The sequence below is a fragment of the Podarcis pityusensis genome (assembly GCF_964106645.2).
Source record: "Podarcis pityusensis genome assembly, chromosome: 3".
Classification (NCBI taxonomy): Eukaryota; Metazoa; Chordata; class Lepidosauria; order Squamata; family Lacertidae; genus Podarcis; species Podarcis pityusensis.
In genome coordinates, this window is record NC_138026.1 from 4,735,707 (window position 1) to 4,757,466 (window position 21,760).

The following is a 21,760-nucleotide window of genomic DNA, read 5'->3' on the forward strand; positions in this document are numbered from 1 at the left end:
ATTCATTATTAAGTTTAATTTCCTTCTATCATAGCTTTTCATCGGCTGTAAAAAATGATAGTAATCTTGCAAAATAAATGCATTCTCAAACTTCACTAATGGCTGTCAATGATCACTCTTAATTCCCTACTTTTTAAGAACAAAGAATCAAGCATGGGTAAAATCCTGCAGCTAATTAAATGCCAAGCGATGGTATGAGTTATTAGGAGCATAGGGTAAAGGTAAAGGGACCCCTGACCATTAGGTCCAGTCGTAGCCGACTCTGGGGTTGAGGTGCTCATCTTGCTTTACTGGCCGAGGGAGCTGGCGTTCAGCTTCCGGGTCATGTGGCCAGCATGACTAAGCCGCTTGTGGTGAACCAGATCAGCGCACGGAAACACCGTTTACCTTCCCGCCGGAGTGGTACCTATTTATCTAATTGTACTTTGATGTGCTTTTGAACTGCTAGGTTGGCAGGAGCGGGGACCAAGCAACGGGAGCTCACCCCATCGCGGGGATTTGAACCGCTGACCTTCTGATCAGCAAGTCCTAGGCTCTGTGGTTTAACCCACAGCGTCACCCGCATCCCTTATTAGGAGCATGCTGAGTGCCAAATCAAAGAAAAATGGGCCAGAATGGGGCACCATTGCAGCATTTCTTTAGGGGCTAGGACTTACTGTCAATGGCTTGGTGCTTATGACCCCAGGCTCAACTGGAACTCAGACAGGAAGAAAGAAACCACATGAAACTCATGGTGGGATGCAAACAAGCCATAAATATTATTGGCTACAACTTCCTAACTGACAAATTACAAACACAAATCATCAGGTCCAGATTGCATTGACCTGAGAACTCAGGTTTGAAATGGTTGATCGTCTAACAAAAATATGTAACTGGTCCCTAACATCCATCTCCGTACCTGAGGATTGGAAAGTGGTCAATGTAACACCAATTATTAGAGCAAATGTGGGACGTGTGTGGATCCTGGAAATCATGGCAGTTAGCCATGTCCTGTGGAAACTAGTGGAGAGTATTGTTAAGAACAAAAGAACCCAAGCATATAGAAGAGCAAGCCTTGCTGAAGTAGAACCAAGGTCTTACTGACCTTTTAGAGTTGTTTGAGAGTGTCAAGACAGAGGTGATCCACTTAGCATTGTGTATTTAGCCTTCAAAAAAGCTTTCAACAAAAGTACCTCACCAAAGACTCCTGAGTAAGCTTAGCAGTCATGGGATAAGAGGCAAAGTGGCCCAGGAACGTCCTAAGTAACATGAAGCAGAGAGCAGGAACAATGGCACATGTCTCCCAGGGAAGGGATGTGGAAAGCAGAGCCCTCCAAAAGTTGGCACTGGGACCTGTGCTTCTTAACTTGTTTGTTAATGTTCTTGAATTAGAACAGGCATCCCCAACCTGCTGCCCTCCAGATGTTCTTGCCTACAACTCCCATGATCCCTAGCTAACAGGTCCAGTGGTCAGGGATGATGGGAATTATAGTCCAAAACATCTGGAGGGCCAAAGGTTGGGGATGCCTGAGTTACAAGTTACCAGTGAGGTGGACAACTTTGCTTTCCAGTTTAGAAAAATGTAAGGAAGGTAGTGGCTGATAACATTTTGGCTTGGTAGGGTTGCAGTTTTTAACCTTGATTTTTTCATTACAAAAGGATTTGTGTACCCAGGCACAGAAATCTCCACACAACCTGACTTTATTATTAAGGAATACACAAAACCCAAAACTGTTGGCCAAATGTTATACCATAATGTTATTGATTACAGATGCAAGAGGTTTGGCATGGGCATTGGGTACAATCATTAATGGCCAACCTGTCTGCTGGCAGTGCCTGAAGTGCTTGACCTTTTGTGAGGAGGTCCTATGACATACAGTGGTACCTCTGGATACACACAGCTCTGTTGCGTATCCTTCGGTTTACGCATGTGGCAAACCCAGAGGTATTTTTCTGGGTTTCGCTGCGCGCGCATGCACAGAAGCACTCTATCGCGCCATGCGCATGTGCAGAACAGGCACCTCTGGTTGCGAATCCCTTGGGATCTGACCGGAGCTCCGGAATGGATCCCGTGCACAACTGGAGGTACCAATGTATATCAAATAGGATCGTCCTGATGGGATTGCTGATGTGAGACCATTGGCCCAGCCCCCACCTGGGTGTCCAGACAGAAGCCCCTCCTCCCAGACACTTAACAGGATACACCTTTCTTTGGAGGGGCAGGCAGAGTCCACAGTCTCCCTTCCAACCAACCAACCAACCAACCAACCAACCCACCCACCCTAAGGTCAACCTAATGCCAAAGCTGAAACAATTGCTATGAGGTTGGCAAAATCCCCAGGTTGGGCCAATTTAGTCTAGTCCTGTGACCAATGACGTCACTAGCAAAGTCAACTCAATACAAGCAAGGCAATATGGAAAGAAAGGGAGATTTGACAAGGAACTGCTGCAGAGGGTGGAGGGGGCTGGGGGGGGATGGCCCTGGGCACATTTTTTGAGAGGGCTCAACGAGGGCGCCCACAACAGGCTCCCTCATCAAGGCCAGAGCTGCAGGGAGGGAAGCCGTGCCTGAGCTGAGCCTTTGGGGCCTAGCGCCAGCATGCGAAGGAGCCATGAAGGCCTCTTCCTCACCCAACACTGCCAGCTGGCTGCAGTGCCAGTCCCAGGTCAGGCCATCATTTTGACATCACACAAATATTGACTAAAACACACTTGTGAGAGATTAAAAATGCCTTATCCAGAAAGCAACATTTCGGCAGGACAGGGGAATCTCCTGATTATGCAGAGACTTTTCTTTTCTCTTTGTGAACCGGCTTTGTTTCCATAATTGTGTGCCCAGGCAGAGACCCCCCCCCCCGGCCCCAAGAGACCACCAGAAGGAATAATGACTCGTAACAGTGTGTTATGGAATTAAAAATTGGCCACAACTTTATTAAACCTTTCAGATGTAGGAAGACCTTGGCTTAGGCATTGGGTATGTATCCCTCCCAGCCCCCCAGCCGGGGGAACTGGGGCTCCTCAGGGTGAATGGGATATGGGAGGGTGCACAGCAAGACGCTTGTGTATGCTGGCAGCCCACCCCATATTCCTGCAACGCAGGGGAGTTCACTGACAACCTTTCAGTATATGGCCAGTAACTCCCATATACAAACCCCTTTAAGAGGGGACCCTGGAATCGCCACCACGTGGGGGTGGGGTGAGTCACCACTTCACGCTCCTCCCCTATTTAGGGAAGATAGACTAAAGGATTCCACCCAAGGCCTAAAACCGCCACCCGAGACCGCAAAATCAGCGTCTCGCCACCAAGACTACCTACATCTGAAAAAAGAAAAGAAAACCCTCTAGCAAACCAACAACCAATCCTGTAGGTCACGCCTGATGTTGTCCAGCCAATGTTTATTTCCCAGAGTGGTGTGGTGCACTCCATCAGGTCTGAAAAGTTCCAGTCTATTGGTTTTAATGTCCAGATGCTTCACAACGTGGCCTCTGAGGCGCAAGATTGCCGAGTGAATGGCCCTGTTAAGTTTTTCCACTGCATAATTCAGTCTGGATAAAGGCCAATGCAAACGTGGAAGGAGTTCCAACGATAGGATGGTGATGTTAGGGTGCATGGCATGGAGTTGTTCCAAGTCCACGATTGCTGATTTTACCAGCACAATACCCTTGCACATGACCAAGTCGCTTTCACCCAGGTGGAACAAGACGGCATCTGGCAGACCATGCAACGCAAATTCCTGAAGCAATCTTGGTAGGACGGCATCCCATCACATTCCACAGTGGCCAAACCAGGTGATGTGAACCTTTGGTTGGAGGCCCAAATGTTCTCCCAAGGAACTGGTGGCTGCCTGAGCAGCTGCCCAATTATTGATACTGCGGCCGAAAATCCACATCCACTTGGGGGTGGTACCTAGGAGACAATTATTACAGAGAATCAGTTAGTGCTTGCTGACCCTGTTGAATGTATCCCTTATATGCAGTAGAATGCCATCAACCCATTGCATTAATGCACTCAGGAGGGAGACCACCCACTGCCACTGAGGTTGCAGCACCAATGCGGAAGGAGCGCCCAGCAAAATGGGTTGGGCTGCCCCCACATGCCTCAATGGCTTTATGCAACACAGCTGTGAACTGGCGTTTAGTCAAGGGGCGGCTGGACGCATAAATAAAAAGTTGTCTAGACCCCCCAAGGCAGACTCTCATGAATTTACGTGTGTCTGAAACAGGGCAAGGTCCAGGTTAAGAGAAGGGAACAGAAAGTAAAGAGGTGCTCTTGCGTACCTGATCAGTTTTAGATGCATGAACTCGATGAGTTGCAAGTTGCAATCAGAAAAGCTTAAATCCGTGACCGCAAAGGCCTTGACACACTAACCAATCCAAAGTGCCCCCAAGAAGGCTAACGACATGGTTGCTGCTGGCTCCGCCTCCTATTTAAGCAGCTGGCCCCACCTCCCTGTAGGGCTGATTGGCTAACTGAGGTTTGGCGGGAACCTCCAATGACTAGCACAGGGAGGCAGGCCAGTCCTATGGGGCCACGGTGCTGTGCGCGGTCCCGCAAAGGGCGCCCACAAGGAAGGTGTGAGCGCTCATTGCCGCCATAATTAATTCCATAATAACTGCGTATCAGAGGCCATGGCAGGGATCTACACTAAAGTTACCAGATTTTTTTCCAGTGAATCCAGGGACGCTTTTCAACTTCCTACTAAATAGATGGATTTTGTCAGGGGACTGATTTGTAAATCCTGGGACTGTTCCCAGGAAACGGGGACGTCTGGTAACCTTTTTCTACACAGAGCATATAAGGGTAGAATAAAGTTTTATTTCTAGACAGGGGAGGATACCAGCTAGTCATGAGTTTCTAAGATTGCAGTTAAAATTTCCTACTGTAACCATTATCTGAAACAAATGGAGTATGCATTGAACAAAGCACTTGTTATCTTTCTACTTCAGATTATGTATTTACTACCATTGTTCGCTTACCTTTCTAGGATGTGGATGCCTTAACTGACAAAATAAAACTACCTCAGAAAAACCCCTTTGGTGCCCCATGGCCTGACTCAGTAGAAGGCAGCTTATGTTGCCCGTGTGCTGCTGCCCTGGGAGCCATGAAGGGCAGTCAGGCAAGCCTCTCATTGCTTCTTAATACATCCTTTGTACGTCCAGTACATCCAGCAAATCCACCAACATTGGGAATGGAATGTTCAACTGAGCAACCATTTGCTGTTGATTTGTATTTAAAAAACAGCTTCAGCTTATCTTTCAAGGGCAATGGTGCCCAACCACAAATATTAAAAGTACTCTGCATGTCAGCCTTATACGTAGAGATTTATAAGACTGCACATGGTTTAGAGCAAGTAGATAGTGACAAGTTTTTCTCCCTTTCTCATAATACTGGAAGTGTCCAATGAAACTCCACACAGAGCACAGCTAAGCTAGGGGATACAGTGGTGCCCCGCAAGACGAATGCCTCGCAAGACGGAAAACTCGCTAGACGAAAGGGTTTTCCGTTTTTTGAGCTGCTTCGTAAGAGGAATTTCCCTATGGGCTGAAAGAGCAACCCAGTCTATCAGACAGGTTATTTACTGAGGGAGGCAAAAGCTGATTGCTTAGACCTGCCTTTGGTGTTGCAGCAAAATGTCAGTTAGTTCCACTGGCTCAATGTTAATGGGCAGGATGTGCAAGAGTAAGCTTCCAATAATGACTAACTTATTACTCCCTAATATACCTACTAATATACATAAGGAACTTCAGATAATTTGGGACAGACTAAAACATTTGTATGTTTGTGCAGCAAAGTCACTCAAGGCCCTGGCAAAAAACGAAATTTCGTACGGATGGATTCTAATGATTCTTTTTCTTTTGATTTGCAAACTAGCGTCTTCATTACTGGGGTGGAAACAACTACCATGTCTTGGTTCATGGCTCTGTGGGTTTGTGCACAGGGCTACTAAAATTACTAAAATCAGAGGGAACGATAGGGATCTAAATGGTGATGTATATGAGCAGGATGAGGCTTTATTACGGAAGAAGGAAGATCACGACTTAATTCTAGTAATGAATGTCTAAGATAGCATTTCTAATAACCTACTATAGCAGGAACAAATGATGGAGCTTTGGTTGAACAAAGTTACTAAAAGTTATGCGCTTTCCAACATGGTACACAGTGCTTTTTCCCCATGTACCCACTTTATAAACTTCTTTCATTTCTGCGTAACAAATGTGAACAACCTGAATGACAAAAAGAGCACCATGAACCATAAAGAGCATACAATGTTGTCAGGAAATGTTTTCAAGTGTTGTGTTACTCACTAAGTATTACTTTATGTACCCAGTTTGTCCAATAAATTACCAACATGGAAAACTAAATGTCCAACTTTCACCTATGTTTCTTTTCCTTATCAAATTTGGGCTTTACCAAACCTTCCAAGGCTGGACATCAACACCTGGGAAAATTCAAACGATACAGCATCTGGCAAAGCAGAACTAAATATGCTTTCTTACAGTAATCAAGCATCGCAACTCCAGTTCTACGAAGGTGACATGTACCATTGATCCACAGAGAGGTGCGTAAGTGGAAGGTTCAAGCTGACTTCATAGTGGCCTTTGGGTTGTGTGTGTGTGCGCGTGCACGCACCTGTGCATGTGTTTCCATTTCCTGGGAATTGTTCTGACAGCAAATCTTTTCATTGTGTTAAATAGCTGTAAACTAGCTCAAGTCACTTTCAGGAGAATGGAAAGGTAGCACAATCAGAATTGTGATGCCTCCCGGTCAGACTAATCAGCAATCCGTCATTCTGACCTTGAACCTAAGGCACTGTAGAACTCTTGAAATTGTTTCATGATTGTACAAGAATACATTCATGTTGTAAGAATGTATTAAAAGGAATATAAAGAATAACTCAATAATAACTTATTCATTACTAGAATAAGGCTATATACTGGGAAATGATAGGAAGTCCAACTATACATTTTTCTTTTTTCGCCTGGTTTTTTCTTTCTTTAACTCATGTTAATAAATAGATAAAACAACAAAAGATAGTAAAAATATGAATCAGTTTAATTTATGTAAGTAAACAGGATACTACTTGTATATGGTTTTTGCGTACACGGATTATATATATGTTTACTCAAGAAGATGTATATGTATATGTTATATGAGATATGCTATATGAAATGTGTCATATGATATAAGAGACTGTTAATAAAGCAAAAAAAGGGGGGAGATCTCAGGACCCCTTGTTCCCAGAGGGAGTGAGAGGCTTAGAACCATTTTATAACATATTACTTTCCTCCCAAACTGAGTTGCCACTCTGGTAGGCAAGCTAGAAAATATTTGTCCAAGCTGGCCTCCCACTAAAAAAAGAAGAGATCTTGGTTTAACCTTCCAAATACAGCTGTTCTTAAATCTTTCACGTAAGATAGGTATTGAAGGCTGGACCACTCACAAGACTGGGATACATATGGATATCTGCTGTAAGATGCATTTAAATAATCAATTTATGGTGAAGAAGAAGAAGAAGAAGAGTTTGGATTTGATATCCCGCCTTTCACTCCCTTTAAGGAGTCTCAAAGCGGCTAGCATTCTCCTTTCCCTTCCTCCCCCACAACAAACACTCTGTGAGGTGAGTGGGGCTGAGAGACTTCAAAGAAGTGTGACTAGCCCAAGGTCACCCAGCAGCTGCATGTAGAGGAGCGGGGAAGCGAACCCGGTACACCAGATTACGAGACTACCGCTCTTAACCACTACACCACACTGGCTACTGGCGGGAAAAGTGCTTGTGTAAATCAAGTGCTTGTGTAACCCTGAATTCGAGATGCTAGAACATTGTCCAGTGGCACCTTAGAGACCAACTAAGTTTGTTATGGTGCATATGTGCTGCAGTTCTGGAATTTGTGGTTTAGGAATTATTCCGGTTCACCCAGAATTCAGGAAGAGTGGGATGTAGGAATGCTCTGGCACCAACCAGAAGAACAGCTGTATATAGCTTTGGGACTTCCTTAGTGGGAAGCAATGCACAAATCTAACAAACCTATACAATGAAAAGCTGTAATGGCCTCCCTAAACTAACCATTTCTCTTTACCTGTCGCCTCTTTTCAAATGAAACCTATCTATTCCAGATTCTCAATATAGTGTGTCTAACAAAATGATTTTTAAAGTCCACATTCACTTCGACCTTGTCATACGACATATATCCATGTCATCCAAACCTCAAATCATGACATTCTAGTTCCAAAACCCTCCTGTTTCTTAAGATCAACCAGTACTTCCTCCACGCTCAGCAACAGGCTGCAAAATACAGTTTCAAATCAGGCAGTTCCTTCACATCTCGCAGTACTTTCATTTTAACTCATGGTTTTTTACATTGCCACAAAACTTAGATGAATCCTTTTTGCCATTCTCTAAACAGTAAATCAGTCATAATAGCTATTGTTTGAAATAAAGAGATGGTTCTAGGCAAAACATTCATTTTTATTACTGAAATTTTGACATAATTATTTGACAACATCATGTCATCAGCAAATGCTCTTAGCTTGTATTTTTTCTTTTTAAATCTTTCTTCCCATAATTCTTTCCTTTAATATCTCACAGCAACACTTCTAGGACCAGAATAAAAAGTAACAGGGATAGCGGACATCTTTGCCTTGTCCCCTTCTGTATATCACGGGGTTTAGTCATACCTCCATCAACCACCATCTGTGTGACCTTTTGAAGGGCATATTCTCAGTGTATTTATCTGCAAACCATAGGAGCCGACTCCTAGGGGCTGAGGGGTCTTCAGCGTCCACTAAAACCTTTGAGGGGGCTCCCCCCCCCAGTTTGTGGGCATTGCAATTCAAATGGTGTGTGTGGACCACATCACGTGTTCTATTATGCAGGCCAGGCCTTACCTGCCGCCCCCCCATTTTGTTCAAGTTGGCACCCCCGCTGCCAAAACTTTCAACTCCCTCTCCTCTGCTGTTTGGTTGCTCAGATACAGGTTCAAGCCAGGGGTGTCAGCTCACATCACAATCCTACATGAAGGGATTTTGGTTGATGTGAATCAACAGGAAAAGGGGTAAGATGCTAGGTGAACAAATTGGATGTTATGTGATTTAATTTAGGCCACAACTTTATTGATTCCAGGTGTAGGTTGGATTTGGCTTGGGCCATGCAAGACCCAGGCCATGTTTTAATACAGCATCTCTCCTTCCCCCACCCAATTTAGGTGATGCTACAGGAGGACAGAAAGACTGAAGATGGCACCTACGTGTGTGCCATCTTTGAATCCATTGCTGGCAGAAGCACCACTGGCCAATCCACCAGTTACGTGGGCTTTTTGGAGATCAGTTCTCATTTCCCCCAGATCAAGAAGGGCACAGTTGTGCTTTGCCGGCACATCACCTAAATGATTGGGGACACATGTCTGCGCTGTCTAATGAAAAAGTGCGGCTACAGCCAACACCCCTATTTTAAAAAAGGACTTTATTGATTCCAGGTGTAGGTTGGATTTGGCTTGGGCCACAATTCAAAGAAAGAGATGGTGGGAAAGCTGGCTACTCCAAGTGGCTGGCACCGGAATTCCCCAGCTGCCGGCCGCCTAGTCGCAGCCTTCTTTCCTGGGGGTCAGAGCCTGGCACGATGGGTAAGCTGTGTCTGGGTAAGCTGCCATTCTCTCTGGCCACCTCCTTGTTAATGTTTTGTGGGAGGGAGATTTAGGTGGGTGGAGTTAAAGTGGATGAAAGTGCTCTGTCATCCAGCATTCTCAATCTTCATCTGCTCTTTTTTTAAAATAGATGACGGTGTGCAGTCTGCAGATGATGCTGTGGCTGCAGGGTCTGTTTCTACTGGCCACGGAGTGGACCAAAGCCAGGGAAAGAAATGGATCCCACCACAATCTGACAAAGAACAACCAGTTTCCGGAAAGAGGTCTGTTTAAACACATATACTTATGCAAATTTAAACAATTGGCTTTTTTATGCATCATGAACATCATATCTCCAGTATGGGCACTGAATTGTTTTGTAATAGGTCCCAGAGCTTAAGAAAGGAGCTGATCATCCTGAACACCAGGGATGGGGAACTCCAGCTCCCATAAGCCCCAAGCAGAAGGACCTGGGATTATTTAGGCAGTTATTTAATTTATACCCCACCCTTCAACCTGAAGGATCCCAGGGTTGTATGCAACAATTCATAAAACTGTGCATGCCTCTGCTTAAAGACCTCCAAAGAAGCAGACTCCACCACACTCCTTGGCAGCAAATTCCACTGTCAAACAGCTCTTACTGTCAGGAAGTTCTTCCTAATGTTTAGGTGGAATCTTCTTTCTTGTAGTTTGGATCCATTGCTCCGTGTCCGCTTCTCTGGAGCAGCAGAAAACAACCTTTCTCCCTCCTCTATGTGACATCCTTTTATATATTTGAACATGGCTATCATATCACCCCTTAACCTCCTCTTCTCCAGGCTAAACATGCCCAGCTCCCTTAGCTGTTCCTCATAAGGCATCGTTTCCAGGCCTTTGACCATTTTGGTTGCCCTCCTCTGGACACGTTCCAGTTTGTCAATGTCCTTCTTGAACTGTGGTGCCCAGAACTGGACACAGTACTCCAGGTGAGGTCTGACCAGAGCAGAATACAGTGGCACTATTACTTCCCTTGATCTAGATGCTATACTCCTATTGATGCAGCCCAGAATTGCATTGGCTTTTTTAGCTGCTGCGTCACACTGTTGGCTCATGTCAAGTTTGTGGTCAACCAAGACTCCTAGATCCTTTTCACATGTACTGCTCTCAAGCCAGGTGTCACCCATCTTGTATTTGTGCCTCTCATTTTTTTTGCCCAAGTGCAATACTTTACATTTCTCCCTGTTAAAATTCATCTTGTTTGTTTTGGCCCAGTTCTCTAATCTGTCAAGGTCGTTTTGAAGTGTGATCCTGTCCTCTGGGGTGTTAGCCACCCCTCCCAATTTGGTGTCATCTGCAAATTTGATCAGGATGCCCTTGAGTCCATCATCCAAGTCGTTGATAAAGATGTTGAATAAGACCGGGCCCAAGACAGAACCCTGTGGCACCCCACTAGTCACTCTTCTCCAGGATGAAGAGGAACCATTGATGACCACCCTTTGGGTTCGGTCAGTCAGCCAGTTACAAATCCACTGAGTGGTAGCATAGTCAAGACCACATTTTACCAGCTTCTTTACAAGAATATCATGAGGCACCTTGTCAAATGCCTTGCTGAAATCAAGGTAGGCTACATCCACTGCGTTCCCTTCATCTACCAGGCTTGTAATTCTGTCAAAAAACGAGATCAGGTTAGTCTGACATGACTTATTTTTCAGAAATCCATGCTGACTATTGGTGATCACAGCATTCCTTTCTAGGTGCTCACAGACTGTTTGCTTAATGATCTGCTCCAGAATCTTCCCTGGTATTGATGTCAGACTGACTGGGCGGTAATTATTTGGGTCCTCTCTTTTCCCCTTTTTGAAAATAGGGACAACATTTGCCCTCCTCCAGTCTGCCGGGACTTCGCCCGTTCTCCAGGAATTCTCAAAGATGACTGCCAGTGGTTCTGAGATCACATCTGCCAGTTCTTTTAATACTCTTGGATGCAGTTCATCTGGCCCTGGAGACTTGAATATATCTAAACTAGCCAAGTATTCTTGTACTATCTCCTTAGTTATTCTGGGCTGTGTTTCCTTTGCTGAATCATTTGCTCCAAATTCTTCAGGTCGGGCATTGTTTTCTTTATCGGAGAAGACTGAGGCAAAGAAGGCATTGAGGAGTTCAGCCCTTTCTGTGTCCCCTGTTTGCATTTCACCATCTTCTCCTCTGAGTGACCCCACTGTTTCTTTGTTCTTCCTTTTGCTACTGACATACCCATAAAAGCCTTTTTTGTTGCTTTTAACCTCTCTAGCAAGCCTGAGTTCATTCTGTGCTTTAGCTTTTCTGACTTTGTGTCTACACGTGCTGGCTATTTGTTTGAATTCCTCTTTGGTGGTTTCCCCCCTTTTCCATTTTTTGTACACATCCTTTTTAAATCTTAACTCAGTTAAAAGTTCTTTAGATAGCCACCCTGGCTTCTTTAGGCACCTTCCATGTTTCTGTCTCATTGGTATTGCCTGACGTTGTGCTTTTAGTATCTCCCTCTTAACAAACTCCCAGCCATCATGAACTCCCTTTCTTTTTAGTATTACTGTCCATGGGATCTCACCCAGCACTTCCCTAAGTTTTATGAAGTCAGCTTTCTTAAAGTCAAGAAATTGAGTCCTAGTATGCTTGGCTGCTCCTTTCCGCTGTATAGTAAACTTCAGAAGAGCATGATCACTCGCGCCTAATGATCCTTCCACTTCTACCCCACTAACCAGGTCATCAACATTGGTTAGGACCAGATCTAAAATGGCTGTTCCTCTTGTTGCTTCTCCCACTTTCTGGACAATGAAGTTGTCTGCAAGGCCAGTGAGGAATCTGTTTGACCTTATGCTCTTGGCTGAGTTTGACATCCAACAAATATCCGGGTAATTGAAGTCCCCCATTACTACTATCTCCCTTCCTTTTGCATGCTTGGCCATCTGTTCCAGGAAGGCATCATCTATGTCCTCCGTTTGGCTTGGGGATCTATAGTAAACTCCCACAATGAGGTCACTGTTATTCTTCTCTCCCTTAATTTTGACCCAAATGCTCTCACTTTGGCTTTGAGGTTCTAAATCTTGGATCTCTTCACAGGTATACACATCCCTGACATATAACGCCACTCCTCCTCCTTTCTTGTCTGGTCTGTTTCTCTGAAATAGATTGTATCCCCCCATTATTACATTCCAATCGTGGGACTTATCCCACCAGGTTTCAGTGATGCCTATTATGTCATATTTAGTTTGCTGTACCAAGAGCTCAAGCTCATCTTGTTTATTTCCCATGCTTTGCGCATTAGTGTACAGACATTGAAGTCCATTAATCATTCCCCCGTGTCTCTTATTTAAGGATTTTTTCCTCCCACCATTAGGTCTGTGTGCTGTTTGCTCCATTTGGTCTATGACATTTGGATGATCATCTTCATCAATTGATAGACTCCTACCTTCAGGAGCACTGTCTCCCTCCCCCACATTAGTCAGTTTAAAGCCCTCCTGATGAGGTTTCTGAGATTTTTGGCAAAAACATTTCTCCCAACCGTTGTGAGGTGCAGCCCATCGCTTGCCAGAAGTCCATCTTCAAGAAACTGCAGTCCGTGATCTAAGAATCCAAACCTTTCCTGTTTACACCATTTGCGAAGCCAGCTGTTCACTTCCACTATTTTCCCCTCTCTCCCTGGGCCACGTTGTTCAACTGGGAGGACAGATGAGATCACAATTTGTGCATTTAATTGCTTCAATTTCCTGCCCAGAGCCTCGTAGTCTCTTTTGATCTTCTGGAGGCTATTGCTTGCAGTGTCATTGGTTCCCACATGAACCAAGAGGAAGGGGTATTTGTCAGTGGGTTTTATGATTCCTTGCAGTCGTTCAGTTACATCTTGGATCTTAGCCCCGGGGAGACAGCACACTTCCCGAGACATCTTGTCAGGCCCACAGATCACTGCTTCTGTTCCCCTCAGTAGGGAATCCCCTATCACCACTACACGCCTCCTCTTAGGTTTGGTCGGGGTTCTTCCGTGAGCTGTCCGCTCCAAGGTCGCCTGCACATTCCCTGAGGACTGACTTTGCTGCTCGTCTTCATATACCTGATCGACTGTAGTGCAGTGATGCAGATTTTTCTACTTTCAAATGTGCAAGATGTGCTTGATTTGAATTGAGAAACCGAGAGAAATCAAACTTGCCAGAGTCATCCCAATCCTATGCAGGGCCTTCTCAGTGGTTGCGCCCAGACTCTCTCTAGAGAAGTTACATTGGCTCCCTTCTTACTGTCCTTCCACAGTCAGGTGAACACCTTTTTGTTCCAATCTGCTTTGGGCAACTGACTGCTTTTAATGAAAGGGCTGGTGCCATGCTGTTTTTACTGTAATGATTTGTATGGGTTTAAAAGATATTTGTGTGTGTGTGTGTGTGTGTGCAAGACCCAGGCCATGTTTTAATACAGCATCTCTCCTTCCCCCACCCAATTTAGGTGATGCTACTGGAGGACAGCAAGACTGAAGATGGAGCCTATGTGTGTGCCATCTTTGAATCCATTGCTGGCAGAGGCACCACTGGCCAATCCACCAGTTACGTGGTCTCCTTGGAGATCAGTTCTCATTTCCTCCAGATCAAGAAGGGCACAGTTGCGCTTTGCCGCCGCATCACCTAAGTTGGGGGACACATGCCTGCGATGTCCGATCAAAAAGCTCAGCTACAGCCAACACCCCTATTTAAAAAAAGGAAGCCTTAAGGCCTGGACTACAATCATCGCCTTCAAAAATAAAATAAACCTTAAGGCTTGAGCAACTTGTTTTACTGCACATTCATTCTGATTTGTTTCCAGGGAGGTTAGATGGCAGTTGCATCTACACCATATATTGATGCATGCATGTATGCATTTCATACAAGTTTATATGCTGTTTGATTCTTAAAAAAACACAAAAACCCTCAAAGGGGTTTATACAAAGAATACAACAATAAAGTTATTAGTAAAAACAATTAAAACATTCAGAAAAGTGTGGGAGGGGTCAGAGGTCTTAAATACAGGGCTTGCAGCCTGGGGCTTTCTCTTGGGCTGCGTGCACCAGATCACCCGCCCACCCTCCCTGAAGGGGGGGGGGTTCGTTGTCCTCTGACCTTGCTATGCCTGTCATGGTGTCGTCTGCTTTTGGGGCAGGGGCCTGGTAGGAATTTTGTCCATTTGGCTGATTGGCTGGTGCCATTTGGTTTTTGCCTACTGCATAGTAAATCGTCACAACTTGCAAGGTTGGCGGTTAGGCATTGGTTAAAATTGGTTGGTGGAGGGGTAAGTGCCTACCCCTCCAATGGTGGTGCGGAAAGGGAATTCTGTTAAAGGAATCCAGGGGCTTGCCATTGTTTTTGTCCTTGTTCCTGGCATCAGACTTGTGCCGTGCAAGCCACCAGGAGCATGAGGGTGAGAAGTGAGGGACTGAGGCCCAGCTTCATTTTCTCCCCAAAATTGTTTCCCTCACTGGCTTCCGCTGGAATCCGGAAGTCAGTTCTGTCCCTGGGGCAAGGACAGATAATCGTAACCAATGCCTAAGCAACCACTCACGTGTGTGTATTTAAATAAATCAAGGTAATCGTCACCAGTGCTACTGGTTCCACAACCAGATTCTGTCCAAACTCCAATCCTAGAATGATGACTTTCTGATTTAGAAACTGCTGGGGGTTATCCACAATATCCAGCATCAGAGTTGAAACTTGAAAAAAGAAAGATGCAGCCTTGCATCCCAGCTAACTAAAGTTGCAATCCTCAAGCCAGTGAGGTCTCTGCCATGTGTTTGCTCCCCTCCAGTATTTTCCTCACTTCAATCCTGGCATAGACAATATGTTTGGAAACATTCACCAGTGCCTTTTATTTAAAACAAAGCTGTTAACATTCATCCAAATGGACGGAAGTATAATGGCAGCCATGTTCTGGCAGCCAAATTAGAAGCTCTTTACCTGCTGTCAGATGAACTTCTCTGACCTGAATATTTGTTTTAAATGTAATTTTTAACGTTTCTCTCCTCCCTCTGCCCCCGCAATCTCCATAGCCCATTTGGTATAATTCATACAAGGTTGGATGTGGATTTGCCTACTGCCCAGAGTTAGTTTGGCCTTACAATCATGTCTGCCATTATTGCCCTGTGTAAGTATCAGTTTTGAGTACAGTGGTGCCTCGCAAGACGAAATTAATTCGTTCTGCGAGTTTTTTCGTCTTGCGAATTTTTCGTCTTCCGTAGCACGGTTTTAACGGTATTAACGGTTTTAAGAAAAAGGAAACAAACTCGCAAGATGTTTTCATCTTGCGAAGCAAGCCCATAGGGAAATTCGTCTTGCGAAGCAACTCAAAAAACGAAAAACTCTTTCGTCTTGCGAGTTTTTCGTCTTGCGAGGCATTCGTCTTGCGAGGTACCACTGTACCGTGTTCTAAACTCACACTGGTTGATCCAAATGTTTTGTCCCCCTGAATTACTCCACATTTGGGAGCTTTGGAGTAGAGTGAGGAAGCCCTCCAAAGATTGGGAACAGGAGCAGACCATTGAGTGGGAGGGGGCAAATACCGGGTGGGGGGAAAGCTTTTGAAGTGGTACTTATTTAAAGTCCAAGGAACAAGATGACTAGAGAGGTTCTTTATCTGCCCCCGTTTCCTAACATTTAATAGCAGAGCGTGTGTGCTGCAATATGACTGAGCACTGTAGCCCTAACATGTTTGAAAGAGAGACTGCAGAGGCCCCAGGGAGGTGGCTCAGAGATGGTTTTGCATAGTTCCCAGGGAATTGCACACACACAGAAAATCTGGTTCTTCCAACCTCCCCTCTTCCCACAACTGGGCTAAAATTCCTGACTTTCTGCTCTAGCCAGCTACCCAGCCAGGCATGAGCTCAAGGCAGATTTGAGGATGTTATATCCTATAGCCTGCAGTGTCCTCTATATGGCAATACTAGGCTGATATTCTTCAGGTTTCTCCTTTACATATGAGATGGTTCGCTGGAGGAAGAAGTAATTTCTAGCCTGCTTGCTGATAGCCAGTGTGGTGTAGGGGCTAGAGTGCAGGGAGACTGGGGTTCAAATCTCCACTCAGCCGTGTACCTCACTGGGTGACCTTGGACGAGTCACTGCCTCTCAGCCTACCCTACCTCAAAGGGTTGTTGTGGGGATAAAATTGGGGAGAGAGAGAACCATGTAACCACTTCAAGTTTGTTGGAAGAAACATGGAATATAAATATACAGTGGTACCTCGGGTTAAGAACTTAATACGTTCTGGAGGTCAGTTCTTAACCAGAGGTACCACTTTAGTTAATGGGGCCTCCCGCTGCCACCGCCACGTGATTTCTGTTATCAACCTGAAGCAAAGTTCTTAACCAGAGGTACTATTTCTGGGTTAGCGGAGTCTGTAACCTGAAGCGTCTGTAACCCAAGGTACCACTGTAATACATAATCACAATAAATGACACACCAAAGATACATTAGGGGGCATATTTTGCCATAGCTGCTAGAAAGCTGTGCTAATACTATGTGTTTGAGCCAGCAATTAATTGCGTAGTGGGCGATTTGTTTTAAACATTTGTTTGTCTGAAATTTTATGAATATATTTTTAGTTCTTCTGTCTTATGTGTGTAATTTGTCATGGCATGCGCTGTATACAATAAATCTTTGAGTGAGTCAATAACCAACCGCCATCAGACCTGCCACACAATGTAAGCTGCAAAAGTCATTCTGTGTAGCACCTTTGATGCAATGCATATTCTATAAGGTAAAGATAAAGGGACCCCTGACAATTAGGTCCAGTCGCGGAAGACTCTGGGGTTGTAGTCACATCAGCAGAAGTCCTGACAAGTTATTCTATATTAAAAGTGATCGCATCCGACTCGTCCAATGAAAAGCCAGCAAGTCTTGTCTTCTGGCTGAAAAAATGGACCTGCAATAGACTTTTGACCCTATAACTGAAATGTTGCGTTTTTTGAAGATGCAATATAACAACAACAACACAGCAGCTGATATGTTGATCTAAATTCAGTTAATGAGTTTGTGTGTTAGAACCTGTTCTACTATGATTATCTTCAACCAGGCAGATTGTGTCCAATATTTTATTAACAAATTTCAAATATTTGTACATAGGAAAGAATAATATATCAAATAATTACATAAATAGAAGAGTGTTGTTGTATGAATTGGTGGCAAACAAAGTTAAAAGAATGGAAAATTAAACACTAATCCAGTGGTGGAATAAACAAAATTATGAAAAGTAGCAACAAGCTAGACAGAGCAAGGGCAACTATGGATGGACGGAAAATGCCAGGAGCAATGCTGGGATTCCATTCCATGGATGGCAGCAGTCTTCAAAATCCTCTATGGACGAGGTGAACCAGACCTTTAGCTGATACATCTGGGCTCAGCTTGTAACTGCCGGAACTGACTTAGCTGCCTCTCCAGTGCCTGGTTGCGGGAGTACATCTCCACATACCTGGCCTGCATCTCCCGCTGATAGCGCAGGACTATTTTCTTCTCCTCTTCCCAAGTTTTCCGCTCCTGCTCAAAGTTTGCCTCTTGCAGCTGGGCCTGGCGCCTCTCGCGCAGCAATTCTCCCCTTAGCCATTCAGCGCCCTCTGCACTCTCCCCCTGCATCCCCCTACTTTTAGAGCCATCTGTTTCACAAGCCGAAACGTCCTGGCATGCTTGCATGGGAGAGTCCCGTGGAGGAACAGGGGAGCCACGCTCTGGCAAGGTTTGGGAAGAGTCCCCCAACTGTTCCTGTCGGTGCTGCAGCTCCTTGCACTGCCTCTGCTGCAGGTCCAGGTCTTCTAGCAGCCGTTTCTCTAGCTGCTGAGCTTTGTAGAGCTGCAGCTGAATTTCCTGCTTCAGTTCATCCAGCTCATCTATCCACAAACACCATTTGTCCTCAAATATCTGAGTGAAGGGATCATCATTCTCACTCAGATTTCTCTCCAAGCCCTTCTCAGTCAGCTGGTCCTCGAGCTGCTTCATCACATCTTCCAAGGAGTTTGGGGGTTCATTCGGAGGCTGTGGTTCCCCAGAGCTCTGCAGGGGACTCAGGCTCTTGCAAGACGGAGGTGTTTTGTCTACAGCCAAGGGGTCCCGTGGCCACCGGGAAGCCCTGTCTAAGGAGTCACCAGTGTGGTTGTTGTGGCCTACAGAAGCACTGAGCTGGGCTGGAGCAAGTTTGAAACGTGGAGTGCTGGTGGGGAAGCTTTGGATATCATTTGTGCTCCCGTCCAGGCTGATGGTGTGCAGCAGGTGACTGCGGAGAGGGCTGCGTTGCGAGGAGCTGCTGGTGCTGTTCTGGGCCAAGCTCCTGTTGCTCTTGGAGAGCTTCTGGCCTTTGGCTGATGACCGCCTCGGCATGCACAACAGGCTCTTCCATGATACCACCTTGAAAGCAGAGGGTCTGATCCGACACCTGTTGAAGCATCCATGTTCAGGCAATGAGCTCTTGGAGAAATCAGCTGCCTGTTGATGGTCCCGGAAATACCGCTCGGGGGACTGGTTCTCCTGGTCACACTCATAGTCCCTTTGAAAGCCACCTCCAGATGACTGGTGCTTCTTCTCAGCCCGGGTGTCCCGCTTGCCACAATGGAAGTAGCCAAAAACTCCATGCTGTGATGTTCCTTTCTGGAGCAGTCCGTCTGGCTGACGCATGCCACGCAGACCTCCTGGAGAAGTCGGCAAGAAATCCCGTTTCTCTACTCGGCTGCCCACGTTGCCCATGCTGCCGTCGTTGTCAGCCTCAGAATCCAGAGTGAAGGTATCAAACAGACAATGGCAGGGGTTAACGGCCACATGAGAGGCCTGTTCTGTTGCTATGGAGTTTTAAACACAAGCGGAATGCCAGCACATGATGGCTGCCTGCAGCCTGATCCCCGGCTAGACTGGGCTGGACTCCATTCCGCGACCTCCTCCTCCTCCTCCTCCTGCAGCCCCTTGGTTGGCTCCATAATCCTTGTCTTCCCATCCATTTACATATTCATTCTTTGCACTCTTATTTAGTTGCTAACAACATACCATATTTTCCCATATATTAGAGGATTTAGTCAAAATTTGGGGGTCGTTTTATACACGGTTGGTGAATGCTCAGGGGTTCCGGCTCTGGCTCTGGTGTGGGCGGCCCAAGCTCTGACTTGGACTTGGGTTTGGTTTGGGCTTTGACACGGGTGCGGGCGGTGCGGGTTTGGGCTCTGGCCCGATTTCTTAATTTTGGGTTCAAAAAAATAAGGGTCGTCTTATACATGGGGGCATCTTATACAGTGGTACCTCGGGTTCCATACGCTTCAGGTTCCATACGCTTCAGGTTACATACTCCGCTAACCCAGAAATAGTGCTCCAGGTTAAGAACTTTGTTTCAGGATAAGAACAGAAATTGTGCTTCAGAGGCGCAGCACCCATTAGCTAAAGTGGTGCTTCAGGTTAAGAACAGTTTCAGGTTACATACGGACCTCCAGAACAAATTAAGTTCTTAACCCGAGTTACCACTGTACACTGAAAAATATGATATCCTTTCATTGTTTTGTGTGTGTTAATGAAAAAAAACCATTTGCAATTTTTCCCACTTGGGCTTATAAGTAGGAAAAGGTGGGTTTATTACACCTTTAGACAGCGAGGTTGCAGATACCTGGGCAGCAAATAAACAAGTGTCTCTATTTTCCTGGGACAGTTCCGGATTTACAGAAGCTGTCCCAGTTTCTGATTTGATCCCGGAATGCCCCTCTTTTCCTTAGGACCTTCCTATTTTCATCAGATAAATGTTGGAGGGTCTGTAATCATTAGGTGCATCAACACACCTTGATTCTAAAAAGTAAAAGAGTCCCTAACTAGCCAAAGACTAAAAAAAGTGAAGATAGAGATGTGCTACAGTACCCACACTAAAAGAGGGGTCAGTGGGCCATACCTGATATTGGAGCAAGCAAAGCACAAAGTCAGGGATTGGACGTCTATGCCTTCTGTGAGAATTAAGCTCTCCCTTTCAATATCCTATGTGAGCAAGGCAACAACACTCACTCTGTGGTCCAGTGAATTGTAGGGTTTATCCTGGAGATCCTTGAGGAGCAAAGTGGGTCTCCAGCTGCTTGCCAACCATTGGAAATCTGGGGTTTAAGTGTTATTTTATTTTAACTAACTTCTACGGAGAGTGGAGAGAGGCCTTCCTTGGTGAGTGAATAACAAAAGTCGTTTGTGCTTTCTAAGAGAAGTTCAAAGTGAAGAGGACACAACCTTAATTTTGGGAAAGACTTGTCTCTACAGTTCCTGAATCATACATTCATTGCCTGTGTTCCTGCTTACGGGAGGGTGATAATTAAGTCTGCTGGCAAATACAAAGATTAGTATGCTGATCTTTTCTGCAGCTATTAGGAGTTAGGGTGTTAATTATTCTTTCCAAGCCATGTCTGAGATAGGAGCTTGTACCAGGGTCACAGACAGTTTGTGAGGGGTATATTTTATATTAAACTCATGCAGACATCACAGATGCCATGATCCATAGAAATAAACCATGCAAAGAGTCCTGAGTAGGAGGAGAAGCTTCATCCTCTAGGGACAATTATGTCTACCTCAGAGCTGCCTGGAAATACACTTCCGGGTGGGGTGTGTTATGTACTGATGTTCTCACCCTCGGCCAGCAGGGGGATACTGTAGATAGTTATGCAAATAAGGGATTGAAAGTGACGTTCTGTGATTAGATAGTTTGTATGCAAATGAAGGATCGAAAAGTGACGTTCTGTGATTGGATAGTTTTAGAAAGTGCAACAGTTACAATTGTTCTGGAGCTCTATGTAAACAGGCTGACTGAGCTCCTCAGTTAGTTCTGTTCTGGCATCTGAATAAAGAAGAGCTGTTTGAAGAATCGCTGTGTCGTCTGATATGTTCACCCACAACTTAACAGGGTGTGCATAATTTTTCTGGGTTGTTGTATGCCATGTAAGGACAGCGGCAGCCTGAACATAATGCCCCCCCCCCCGCAACTCTCTTTGTTGCCCCATCACCAAAAGACGTATTTTTATAATATGTTGTAAAGTGCCTTGATCAGAAGACAGGGTATTTACTCTTTGAGATAAATAAAATCTGACCCAGAGGAGATTTCAAATTCTCCCCAACCCCCTTGCACCCACTTTCCTTCCTCGCTACTCTTGCTGTTGTTGAATATGGCAATTCCTTCCCTGTCTCTTCTGCTTGAGCTGTCT

At 45.3% G+C, this 21,760-nt stretch overlaps 1 pseudogene across 1 annotated transcript; it reads right to left on the reverse strand.

The window, feature by feature from the left end:
• Positions 1 to 17,642: 17,642 nt before the first annotated feature.
• Positions 17,643 to 20,012, reverse strand: LOC308473528 (NEDD4-binding protein 3 homolog pseudogene; annotated as a pseudogene). The gene has a single exon. The product of its transcript is annotated as an NEDD4-binding protein 3 homolog pseudogene (transcript).
• Positions 20,013 to 21,760: the final 1,748 nt, after the last annotated feature.